The sequence below is a fragment of the Cupressus sempervirens genome, chromosome 9, assembly GCF_028749045.1.
Source record: "Cupressus sempervirens isolate cs-2001-9-10 chromosome 9, ASM2874904v1, whole genome shotgun sequence".
Taxonomy (NCBI): Eukaryota; Viridiplantae; Streptophyta; class Pinopsida; order Cupressales; family Cupressaceae; genus Cupressus; species Cupressus sempervirens.
The window spans coordinates 304,592,234-304,606,088 of NC_143126.1; positions in this window are offsets into that span (position 1 = coordinate 304,592,234).

The window sequence follows — 13,855 nt, forward strand, 5'->3', positions numbered from 1 at the left end:
TTGGTAGGATTGTATAAATTGGTTTTGTAGGTCCACATGAGCATGAAGAAGACAAAGGAACTCATAATCTATCTCATAGTGTTTGCAGATTTTTCAAGCTTATAGGTGGACAAAGAACTTGAAATTCTTCTTCCTCTTCTTGTCTATATTCTTCTTATTCCATCTACTTCTTCTTCTTCTTCTTGTGGGAGATCTTGGCCATTTTTTTTTAAGGAAGCAAAATCATACACACTTGTTTTTAGTGCTTAAAATGAACCCCCAAATCATACTTAAATCCATTGAAAAATTAAAAATTTGCAAAAAAGAAAAAATCTTTTAACAAATGAAACTAAACCAATCTAATCATTTTCATCCTTGCAACATCAAGGTTTTAGATGCATTCATGCAAAATTAGGAACACTTCATTTTTGGGAATTTAAAAAGAACTTCAAGTTTCCATTTCAAAAGGTTCAAAATCAACACTAAGTGCACACTAAAATCTAAATCAAACTCAAAGCATCAATCAAGGATAAAATGAACCTCATTTGCAAATATTTTAAAGTTCTTTTAAAAATCTCATGAAAACTAAGAGTCCTAAATGGTTGCCAAAAATTGTCCTAAAAGCTTTGTTATTTGTTCCAAACAAATGTCTTGTTGCAAAATCTTGAATGTTTCTTAGGTTTTTCATGCATCAAAACAATCTAGGAATATCATTTTTGGGCTTAAAATATGCAAAATAGAACACAAAATCTTGAATGAAAACCAAACTCCAAAGAGTCATTTTCACTTTTGAGTCCAAAACAATCTTGAATGATCTAAGGTTAAAACAAAGCACTTCAAAGTTCTTAAAACAACACACAAAATCTCAATCTTGAATGCTCAAAGGAAAAAACTTGAATGTTTAATCACTTGTCTTTGAATGCATGTTGCTAAACACACTCTTGAATGCCATGGATTAAAATCAATTTTTTTTTGAATGCATGATTAAAACAACAAATCCAATCTTGAATGCCAAGGATCAATTAACCATTGCAATATCAAACACTTCATTTGGAGCTTCTAAAAATTGAACAAAACAAATCTCTTTTCCACATGCAATCTAGGTAAAGTTTGATTTTTGGACATTTAAGAAACTTTGTTAAGTTAAAATACAAATTTGCAAAAATCAATTTGAGTAGTTCCTTGGACTCACCTCTTTTCTAATCACCCATCAAATATTAACCATTGGTTGCAATCTCAGCGCCATTTATGGGGATGGGTCTACTTGAAAAAGGTGTTAAATGTTCCACAATCTAACTCACTCACTTGGTCTTTGAATGTTTGCTTTAACTTTATCAAAATTTTTAAATGATCAAAAATCTAGATTAAATCGATCACACTTCAAGTTTGGGCACTAAAATTGAACAACAACTAACATGGAGAGCCTCCGAGCGTGCGCTTGAAATCGAATCTCACACACTTTTGTTTTGGGCTTAAAACAAACTTACACTCAATCTTGAATGCCTTAAAGAAAATTAATCGATACTTGACGTGGAGGGCCTTCGGGCGCGCGAGTTTGCTTTTGTTGACCCTAACTCTTCTTATTGTTTGCATTCTTCGATCAATTTACTTTTGTTGGCGCTTGAAGTTGGAATTGAACATTGTCTCTTAAACATGAGTGCTTGCAAAGTCTAGATTAGCACACATAAGAGTTAGTTGGTAAAAGAACAAGCGTGTTTTTTAGCCCAAGGTCATCCAAGTCTTCTCTCCCCTTGTCGTCTTTCGAGGCCATCTTGGGTGCATAAGATTAGGATCCAAAACCTTGTTTCTTTTTAGGAGGCCTGCTTGGGGATTTCATCACCCCTTGGATGACCTCAACTCCAGCGTTCTGGCAGAGTATAAGAATTGGGAGGTGAATCGAAAGACACCTCTCTTGGGATCAAGATTTTTGTCACTCGGGCTAAGCCTCAAGGAACTTTATACCCTTGAGAAGTGAAAGAGGAGAAGTGGGTTACCGCTCCTCTCGGCTGTGTGACATCTTTTTGGTCTCATCTACGGATTTGGGCCTCACGTACCTTGGGTATATCGAGGACTCCTTAGCTAAACCAACTGTCAGCCTTGTAGACAACCATCTAGGATGTTAATGTGTTTGAGGTGATTGATCGAAACATTTGTAGAACATACACACTCCTTGGCGCAAGTATCACTTTCTGAGAATCAAAAACTTCTATCTGGTTGTTTCTATCTATTGCTTGATCTTTTATTTGTTGAATGAATGTTTGCCAAACTTGGTCAATCCTAGCTTAGGGCATACTTAGCGTAGTCACTGCCTATTCCAGAAGTTGAACGAGTTGAAGCAAAACAACCAAGATCTCTCAAAGCCAAGCAGATTTAGGAATTGATGTCAGAGCAACCCAAACCCAAACAGAAGTTCCACAAAGTTAAACTCAAACCATCTCTAGCATACCAAGAACTTTCAGCCAAGAGAAAAGAAATAACACCAAGCCCACGAATTGCTACCGAAGCAGAGGACAAAGCTACCGACGAAGCACTTCAAGAGGCCTGGTTAGAGCGCAACATCAAATTTAGCCAACATCCAGGAGTTAATCCTGCTTATGCCTTACCAACTAGGCATGGTTTCTATGATTAGACACCCTTGTTTCTCCACATCTTCTTGGATAAGCTTCACTTTAGAGTCATCTTTGTAGAAGAGCCAGCCATCTTAGGTTATCCCCTTAAGCATTATTAGCTCATCCATCTCATTTAGAATCAAACCATCTAGCCAGCAATCCAAAATCTGCACATCTAAGCTTTCAAAATTATTGTCACCTTGCCAAAAGTTTTCCATTCCTAAAATCTTTCAAAATCCACCAATCTCACCAGGGTTATCCCTTTGACAGAGCTTTGTCTAGGGTAATCCAGCTTTGTCACTTGTTATCCCTCATCACCTTGAGCTAAAGGTTGGGATCCACAAGTGGTCAATCTCATGTTCTTCCTAAAGGATCATCAGTCTATCCTTAAGTTGACACAATCACCACCAAGCTTGAACATAGGAAAGCAGACTTTTTGTGCTTTGGCAACATATCTTTGAAGTTAGAATCCCAAACCCAATCCTCCTTAGGTTTTGTCATATAGCTTTGCCTCAACCTAGGAAATAATTTGCATAGAAAAGCCTTCCCCCCTTTTTTGTATCCACCAACATTTGTTGCATCCCATCCCTAGGAGCATTTTTCATGCCACCCATCACTCGCTTAGCCAAGAAGAAAGAAACAATGGAGCCCTATCATTTGGATCGAATAGCCTCACCCCCCTTGAGCACTCAGCCATCCTTAAGCCTAGAGAAAGCTATGCCATCACCTACTGACATTGAAGCTTTCATGAACCAACCAGGAAATGCAGTATTGGTAAATGCCATTATAGACAAGAACAAAGAGACAATCATGGCTAATTTTCGAAGGGACAATGTAGGAACCTTTGACTTTGGAAGACCCCCTCCATTATTAGATCCATCTCACCCATTTTTTGGGCAGTTGCCACCACCCATAGGCCCTTATGATCCAAATTATCCTCAATATATGCCAAAAGAAGAACCTTCAGCCAATCCATATGATCCAACAGACCCAAACATACCATCATCCACCCAAGTTGAAATCTCCATGCCGCAAGCCAACCCAGCCACCACCACTCCATCCTTGGTTCATACCTCTCCGCTCCAAACCCCCTTTACCCAAAACAACTCACCATTCACCCCCTTCACTATTGCTGCTACTGCTACCCAACCCAGCCTTCCAAACCCACCCATCTCCCAAATCAGTGCTAGCATCTTTGGCCAACCTCAGCAATATAATACAGGGATGCCACCAATGGGGCCAAGTAATCAACCTTTCATTACCCCCAGCTTGTTCACCGTAGCCAAAAGCACAATCCCATCATTTCCATTAGGTCTTGGGAGCTCAATACCATTAGCCACAAATCTACAAGCTACTACCCTCACTCCACAAAGCTATCAAATCCCACAAGCTACTACCAATTTTCTACCAATCTCCCAAGTGACCCCAGCCCCTGCCACCACTCTACCAAGCTTCCAGATCCAACCACAAAGCTATCAAACCCCATCAGTTCCATTCCCAAGCTTTCAAATCCCACCACCTCCACCACTCACTAATCCATTACCTCCAATTACCAACTACTTTTCAATGCCACTTCTAGGAGGTAATCCACCACCATAGCCAACCACCAATTATTTGCAGATACCATCCCAAATGGGGGCACAACCCACATATATTGGTCAAACCCCACAAGCCCCCTGATCCTTTCCCCAAGCCTCACAACCATCTTATACCTTACCTCCACAAAGAAATCCATTTATCCCACAGCCAGCTTATGTTCCTCAATCCCAACCTCAAATCCCATATCAACAGCAAGCCTCGCAACACATGCAGCAATATGCGCCACCTCCCCCTCAGCAACCTGTCATCCACCATGCAGTTGCCCAAACAATGTACAATCCCTATCAGCAAATCCCTCACAACCATCCATATTCAGTGGCCCCATCCATCACATACCTACCTCAAGGCACTCCTACATTAGGGGCACCCCAACCATCACCTATCAATTCAGAATGGGAGCAAATGAAGACAGCTCTGAAAGCCATCCAAGAAGGGAATAATCCAAAGGCATTCAAGTTTGAGAATGTGTGTCCTTACCCATTTGACAGATCCATTACCATGACGCCATTTCCCAAACACTTTGAGGTACCCAAATTTGACAAATTCAGAGGAAAAGGAGACCCTATCACACATATCAAAGAATTTTACATGCACTGCCAGGACGTGGCATACAATGATGTCTTCCTCTTGCGCCTTTTTCCCAAAAGCTTGGCTGGACCAGCTCTTGAATGGTTTTATAGAATCCCCTATGGCACAATTAAAAACTTTGCTGAATTATCTAAGGCATTTGTAGCCCAATATGCCCATCTTGTTGAAATAGAGCTATCAATAGTTGATCTTGTCCACACCAAGCAAAAAGGTGGAGAAAGCCTTGCCGAATACCTGCAAAGATGACAAACCCTTACCACCCGTATATCCTGCACCTTGCCAGAACGTCATGTGGTGAAATTGTTTATTGATAATGCCCATCCTAGCTTGGCTCACCACATGACCATGAATTGTTTGCAGACCTACAAAGATATCAAAGAGAAAGGAATGATCCTTGAGCAAGGACTCATTAAAGATGGTGTGGTCAAAATTTACAAAGAGGCCAACCAAAATCAATCACATTCCAATGACAAGTCTAGGTATTGGAACAAAAACAGGCATGTTGCAATAGATGGCATCACTGACACCAGACATGTGAATATTGTTGGTCCTTCTCACAACCAGTCATACCCACCATATCAACCATATAATCAACAAGCTATCAACTACCAACAACAGAATCACCAAAGCTATCAAGGCCACAATCCAAGACCCAACTTTCAAGGGTCTAGCAATCAAGCTAATGCCATCAATGTAGCTGCAGGACAAAAGCCCAAATTCCAACCCGCACCTAGAAGTTATACACCCCTTGGTGAGCCATTGGATGTCATTTTTGAGAAATTAGTCAAGGAAAACCTCATCAAATTTTCTCCTACCTAGCAAATTGACCCAAGCCAATCCAAAGTTGCATGGTACAAGGACAATGAGTACTGCAAATTTCATAGGGTAAAAGGTCACACTACCCTCAGATGCATGAAACTGAAAGACTATGTGCAGGACCTCATTGATCAGAAGGAAATCACTGTTGGTGCCCAAACCTCTCTGAATGCAGGCTTACAGATCTATCAAAATGCTTTTCCTCCTCACAAAAATCAAAATCCTGGAAAAGCACGTATCCAAACCAACAACAACAACACCAACAACCGTCAGCCAAACCAACAGCATGGGAAGAACAATGACCACACTTCATCCTATATAGACTATGGTAGCCTTATAGGTTGTATATCCAAGAAAGAGCCTTCTGTCAATTTTATCAATATCCAAGGACCAAACAATGAGTGTGCAGTCACCACTCGAAGAGCACGATTTAACATTGTAGGCCCACCCGTTACACCAACACCATCAGCTCCATCAAAAAGCTAGTACAATATCTTGGAACACCTTGGGAACATGCCAACCCAAATCTCCATTTTAGACCTTCTTCGCACTAGTATTGTGTACAAGAACATCCTTGACAGTGCTCTCATAGAATCTCGTGTCCCTTCTAATATCAATGCTACTAATTTTCATAATCTTGTTGGACACCTCTCATCCTCATGTGCCCTATCGGTCAAACCCACCGACATACCCGTGGTCGAGCCAGATCACACCCTTCCGCTTCCCATAGCCATCATGGTATCCAACTTTGCTGTGAAAAGAGTAATGATAGATAATGGATCAGCCTTGAATATTTGCACCCTAAAATTCATAAAACAAGCTGGGTATACTGAGGCAGATATCATCAGTGAGGTTATCACCATCAAAGCTTATGACAACTTGGAAAGAACCATAGAAGGAACTATTTTGCTACCAATCAAGGTTGGGGCAGTCATCCAAGAGACACTCTGCCATGTTATTGATCTAAACCTACCATTTAACATCCTCCTCGGTCGCCCATGGATTCATGCCATGAAAGCCGTTCCATCCACTTACCATCAGTGCGTCAAATTTTCACATCAAGGCACTGAGGTAACCATCCATGCCGATCCAGAACCCTTTGCTTACTGCAATGCGGTTGAAGCTTCATATACAAACCATTGCCCTGGAATTGATATCAACACATCCATCGCCAACTCATCCCACACTTATAATGACCCAGAAACCATCCTCGCCTCTACCCTATCTACCGTGAAGATCAATAACAAAGGTTGTGGAGAGTATAGTCTGTCGGATGCATTTGCTGTCGGGGCACTCCCACTTGATCCACATGCCCATGGATGACTGACATATCACAAAGCTAAGGAGATTCCACCTCCTTGATACAAACAATTTGGCCCAACAACCTTTGTATCCTCGAAAATCCCTCTTCATGAGGAGCTCACTCCAGATATCAACAAATGGTTACATAAGGATGCACCTCAAAGAAATCAAGCACGCCTTGATCACTTTAGCCAAAAGTATCCCCAAGAACATAAGCTCATCACTGACAAATGGAACTATCAAGGTGGTGGTCTAGGACCAGAAGAAAGAGGCATGCAGTGCCCCATCGATGCACACAAGTGGGAATCAAAGTTAGGTCTTGGCTTTGGCATACCCACAACTGGGGCACCAATGAGAACGATCACGCTTTTTTGAACATTCACCGCAACCTTATCAAAATCGAAGACATTCTTGAGGAAGTTGAAAAGAGAGCCTACGACGATATCCTAGACCAAATCTCCCTTGGAGACTCTATTCTCCAAGAACTATCCATCCACCTCATTGACCTACCACTTGCCCATCCACAACTCATAGATTGGGACCAACCAAGTGTCATACACATCAATGAGTTCACGTTAGGAGGCACTTCTAAGATTCATGGGAGCTGAAACTCCTCACAAGAAAACAAAGCTAAATTCTGCCTATATCTACAAGCTAGATCCCAAGGGGTATTTTGGAGAAAATCCCCAACCTAGTTCTGATACACCCAAAACTGGAACTAAGGTGAATCTGAGACTAGCTAAGGCAGCAAAGAGATCCCCTCAGCAAGAAAATCCAGAGCCACAAGTAGAACATGAGGATTTAGCATTGCCTCCTCAAGATAATCAACCAGAGATATCTTCTATTCTAATTGAGGATACTAGAGAAGTCAACATCGGTTCTTCAGAGATCCCTAAGCTTGTTCACATTGCTGCATCCCTATCACAAGACCAAGCTGATCTCCTCTTTGAGGTCTTAAGAGAGAACATTGGCCGATTTGCATGGTCATATTAGGACATGCCAAGGTTGGATCCAAAGCTTGTAGTTCACCATCTTGCAGTCGATCCAAAGATCAAGCCTGTCAAACAAAAGCTTAGAAAAATGCATCCCAAGGTGGCATTATTGGTCAAAGCTGAATTAGAAAGAATGTTAGCTGCTAAGGTTATCCGCCCAATTGAATACTCAGAATGGATCTCCAACATGGTCCCCATCACTAAACCTTCTGATGACATCAGAATCTGCACTGATTTTAGAGATCTTAACAAAGCTTGTCCAAAAGATGATTTTCCCTTACCCAACATAGATATGATTGTAGATCTTACAGCTGGACATGAAATTCTGTCCCTCATGGATGGATTTTCTGGGTATAATCAGATCAAGATTACAGAAGAGGATCAGCATAAGACAACATTCACTACCCCTTGGGGAACCTTTTGCTACAACATGATGCCTTTTGGCCTAAAGAATGCTGGGGCTACCTATCAAAGAGCTATGACAACCATTTTTCATGATCTCATCCATAGCATTTTGGAGGATTATGTGGATGATATCTTGGTCAAGTATCATACCTTCATGGATCATCTTGCTGACTTGGAGAAAGTCTTTGATAGGTTAGCCAAATATCATCTCATGCTGAATCCCAAGAAATGTGTCTTTGGGGTCACATCTGGCAAGCTTCTAGGCTTTATAGTTTCTAAACAAGGTATAGAGATTGAACCTAAGAAGGTCAAAGCTATCTTAGACATGCCTCCTCCCCAGACACTATGACAACTTCGTTCTCTTCAAGGAAAGCTTCAATTTGTTCGACGCTTCATCTCCCAGCTTGCAGATAAGTGTACACCATTTTCACATTTACTGAAGAAGGATGAGAACTTCAAGTGGGATCCTTTATGTTAGCGCAACTTCGACCATCTCAAGCAGTATCTCATCAATCCCCCTATCTTGGTTCCACCAGTTCCTGGTCGTCCCCTGATTTTGTACATATCAACAACACCTACTGCTCTAGGGGCACTTCTAGCACAGCTCAATGACTACAACAGAGAAAGAGCCATCTACTACATCAGTAGAACCCTAGTTGGTTATGAACTCAATTACACTCCTATGGAAAAAGCTTGTTTGGCAGTTGTTTTCTCAACCCAAAAGCTTCGCCACTACATGCTAAGTCATACCATCCAACTAGTCTCCAAGATTGACCCTCTCAAGTATATGCTCTCCAGAACAACACTTACAGGCCGTTTGGCCAAATGGGTTATGCTCCTTAGCAAATTTGACATCCAGTATGTAGATAGAAAGGCAATCAAAGGGCAAGCTATAGCAGATCACCTAGTTGATGCACCTCTAGTAGATGCATATCCTTTGCTCACATAATTCCCAGACGAGCATATCTGCCTAATTGAAGAACAACCCCCATGGAAGCTTTATTTTGATGGCTCATACACATCTCATGGATCAGGGGCAAGAATATTATTGGTCACACCTCAAGGAGATTACATTCCAAAAGCCTTCAAGCTACAATTCCCTAGCACCAACAATATAGCTGAATATGAGGCCCTCGTAGCAGGATTAAAGATAGCTGCAGAATGGAACATTGCTGAGCTACAAATCTTTGGCGATTCTCAGCTCATCATCAAGCAAGCCCTAAATGAATATCAAACCAAAGATGAAAAGCTATTACCCTACAAAGAGCTAGTTGATCGGCTAAACCAACATTTTACAAGGCTTCAGTTTACACAAGTGCCTCGAATACAAAACAAAGCAGCCGATGCTATGGCTACTATCGGTTCGGTCTTGGAAATTCCCCAAGTAGCTACATAGTATGAGTTTTTAGTGGAGCAGCTCCTCACACCTGCCTACGTGAATGAGGATTCAAATCGTGTTTGTATCTTGGTTGGTCCCCAATCCCCTTGGTACCATGAGATTCACGCTTACCTTAATGATGGTATCATATCCCCTCACCTCACACGTACCCAACGATAGAACATCATCCGAAAATCATCCTGTTATGTTATCATAGCCAATACCCTATATCGTCGAGGTTATCACAATACTCTCTCTCAATGTTTAGACCAAAACGAGGCCGCGATGGTGTTAAAGGAAGTACACTCTAGACTTTGTGGTGCCCACACGAGTGGTATTGTCCTAGCACGAAAAATCCTTAGAGAAAGCTACTATTGGCCTACCATTGAAGAAGACTCCTGTGACTTTGTCAGAAAGTGTCTCCCATGTCAGTAGCATGCAAATCTTGTGCACGCTCTGGCACAGGATCTACAACCTATTGCACCACCTTGGCCTTTCGCTTGTTGGGGCCTTGATCTAGTTGGAACTATCACACCCCTCTCATCTGATGGACATAAATGGATCATAAAATCTATAGACTATTTCACTAAATGGGTGGAAGCAGTCCCCCTCATCTCAGCTACAGGAGTTCAGGTCTCCAAATTCATCTTATACCACATTGTTTGCCGCTTCGGCATCCCATCCATGATCTTTACTGACCACGGAGGTAACTTTGAAAATCTCAACATGGAAGAATTATGCACTTCCCTCCGCATCCATCACCGCTTTTCTAGCCCATATTTCTCACAAGGTAACGGCCAGGCAGAGGCAACTAACAAAACCCTCCTCAAAATCCTAAAAAAAGTTTTCAATGATTCCGGCCGTGATTGGCACCTACAAATAAATCCAGCCCTATGGGCCTATCGAACTTCCTTTCGCACATCCACAGGCACAACTCCATACTCCCTAGTTTATGGTGCCGAAGCGATACTACCTATAGAGGTTGAACTTCCCTCCTTGCACATATCTTTGCAAGGGCAAATATCAAGTGAAGAATACAGAGTAGCTCGGCTCACCCAGCTAGATCTCTTAGACGAGAAGCGACAACAAGCCTATGATCATCTCATAGTCTATCAAACTCGTCTCAAAAGGAATTTCAACAAGAAGGTGCTTCCACGACACTTTCAGCCAGGTGACATGGTCCTCAAAGAAAACATGAAAGTCCAAGCAGATCGAGAAAAGAAAGGCAAGTTTGAACCTACATGGCTTGGTCCTTATGTTGTCACTGCTTCCTTTGGCTTCAGAGCCTATCAGTTGTCTACACCGAAAGGAGAACTCTTGAATGATCCTACTAACATCATTCATCTCAAGAAGTTCTATGCTTGAAGATCCTTGGTATACCCAACTTTTGAAAATTACAACAGTACAAAAAAAATAGTAAAGAGAAATAAGCGTCCAATGGTGAAAACTTGGCAATTCAAGCGCCTTGGATAGGTACCTTGGTGAAAACCTGGTAATTCAGGTGCCTTGTGTACTAAGACTAATCCATTATCTATCACTATCCTATCCCTCATCCATTCACCCACCATCCCATAAAAAATCTGCTTGTTCCCTTGGTGTTCCAACCAAATATCCAAAATCTAATGGAGCTTGTAAATACCTCTTGTACAGCTTGTAAAATCTTGTACCTCAGCTTGTAAAATCTTGTACCAAAGCTTGTATTATACCTTGTAAATCTTGTACCATACCTTGTATATCTGAATCTTGTCCAAAGTTTGTACCATATTCCAGCCTGTAAATACTCTTGTATCCTAGCTTGTATACTATCACGTGCACACACAAAACCCCATTTTCACTTAAGCTTTTTGCAAACCATCTACCTATCCACCTATCACCTATTATAGACATCCCATCCTTCACAAACATTTCCATCTCACAAAAACCAAAACATGAACAAACTTGTACATTTGTAACATATCTTGGTCCATTAGCTTGTACATTCTCTTTAGCTTAGTACCATTGTATCTATCCAGCGTTTGTGTTAGTTCATCCTTGATCAACATCTTGCACCCATCACACATCTTGGTTAGCTATTCCAATGCATCCTTTAGCTAGATTTCTTATCACCAAAGTGTTATCTTTCTTAGTTCAGCTTGCCAGACGCATCACTCATCCAAATCCACCAGCTTAGGTGCTCTCCGATAGGTCCTTGCAGGATATAGCTTTCCTCATGTCTGATCTTGGTCTGTTAGTACCTCGTCCTACCCATCTCATTGGCAAACGGTTCTCTTTTGGATTTTCGCTTTCTTTTGATTTGGACTCTTCCCTGTTGGGTCTTGAAATATCTTTTCCAAGCAATCTCCTTGTTCCCTCCTCAAGGTTGCCACGATCTTCCATATCATGGTATGCTGCGAATGGGGCAATTAGAGCGTAAGGTCTTTCGTTTGTTTTTCTTTTCTACTTGTGGGTTCTCCAGTGTCATTTCCACACTGCTTCCTCTAGGATTCATGTGTGATGCTGGGGCAATCCTTGCGTGTTTTTTTTGAGTCAGTTCGTCAGTCCTCTGGACGGTTGGTGAAAAGGCCTTGATGTTCTTGGTAACCTTGGCAATTAATCAATAGTCCTATAGCAAATCTAGTGCTCAACTACATGGTGGTACTTCTCTTTGAAGTATCCCCTCGCTCAAAAAGCTTCAATGGAATCCCTTCATCTCCATTATCCCCCATCCATATCCAACATCTATCTCTCCTACCCCAACTTATGCATCAGTATCTCTTTGGATCACTCCTCACCTTTAGCTTTAGGGATCCACAATCCTAGTCTTAGGGATCCACCAATCCAAATCAATCCACCAAGCCTCATCTTTCAAGATCCACAATACTAGTCCTAGGGATCTCCGAAATCCATCTTCCACCAATTTGACTCTTTGAAATCCTATTGCATCAGCTTTATAATCCCCTCATCCATCTCCCTCTCCTGGATTCCTTTTTATAGTGCTCCGCTCCTTCATCCTCCACCTTCCCTAAAGTCTTAAGCTTGCTTCCTCTTGTGCATCTGATTCTCCTTTATCATTCTCCCATAGTGAGAGTTTGAGCTAATTTAGCCCCTTCTCTTTGCCCATCTGAGTCTTCTTGCTCATCTCAAATTCTTGTACTTTTCAAGAAGTCGTTGAGCCTTGCTTTCTCTCCCCACCGCCTTCTTGAGGGGGCATCTTACAGTCCATTCTCTCCTCTTCTGCTCTAGCCTTGGGCATCTTATTTTCTTATCTATGATGCCATGCCACTTGCGGCATCACATCAAAGAGGGGCAAAATGTAGACACCTAAAAACCTTTAGAAAATAAAGTATTTTTATTTTCTGAAAAATTCCTGATGACATCATCATTTATTAATTAATTAATTTATTTTTATGCCATTAAATCCCTTTATCTTAATTAAAAATATTTAATTAAGGAATCCCTCCCAAAAATGTTTAAATCTTATTTAAACATTATTTCCTTATTTATTAATTATTTAATTAATAAATTGACCAAAAAACTCAAAATAAATAAAAAATTTATTTTTTGCCCAAAACTTGGCCAATTTCCTTAAGACCACTAACCTCTTCCAAAATCTTCTAATCCTTCTTTAATTTTGATTAAAGGCTAATCCCATCATTTCCTACCCCTAATCCCAACTCAAAATATTTAATTAAGATTAAATATTAATCTTCATGTTTATTAAAAAAGTTTTAATAAATATCTCCTCAACCCAAACCCTTGAAATAAATAAAACTTTATTTATTTCCTAAAGTTCTAATTTATCCTCATCCTAAGAAGTTCTAGACTCTTCTAGAAAGTCTTCATCCTCATCCTAGGAAATTCTAGACTATTCTAAAAAATCTTTATCCTCATCCAAAGTCTAGACTCTTCTAGAAGATGTCTTTAAACCTAATACTAATCCCCTCCTAACCTTGTCACATTCCCTAAAAATGGGTTAAAACTTACTAACCCAAGCCAAAGTTAACAAATATCTCCTCCTTCACCCACCCTCATTAAATGCCATCCGCTTGCGTATCCCTAAGCTAATCCTAAACCATCCTAATCCATCCTCTAATCATTTGCACAAGCCTAAGCAAGTTTAAAACCCTCCTAATCAAACCCAAGTCGAAATTGCTCTCATCTCCGTCAAAATATCTCAACCATAAAACTTTATGAAGCCCACTAGGCCA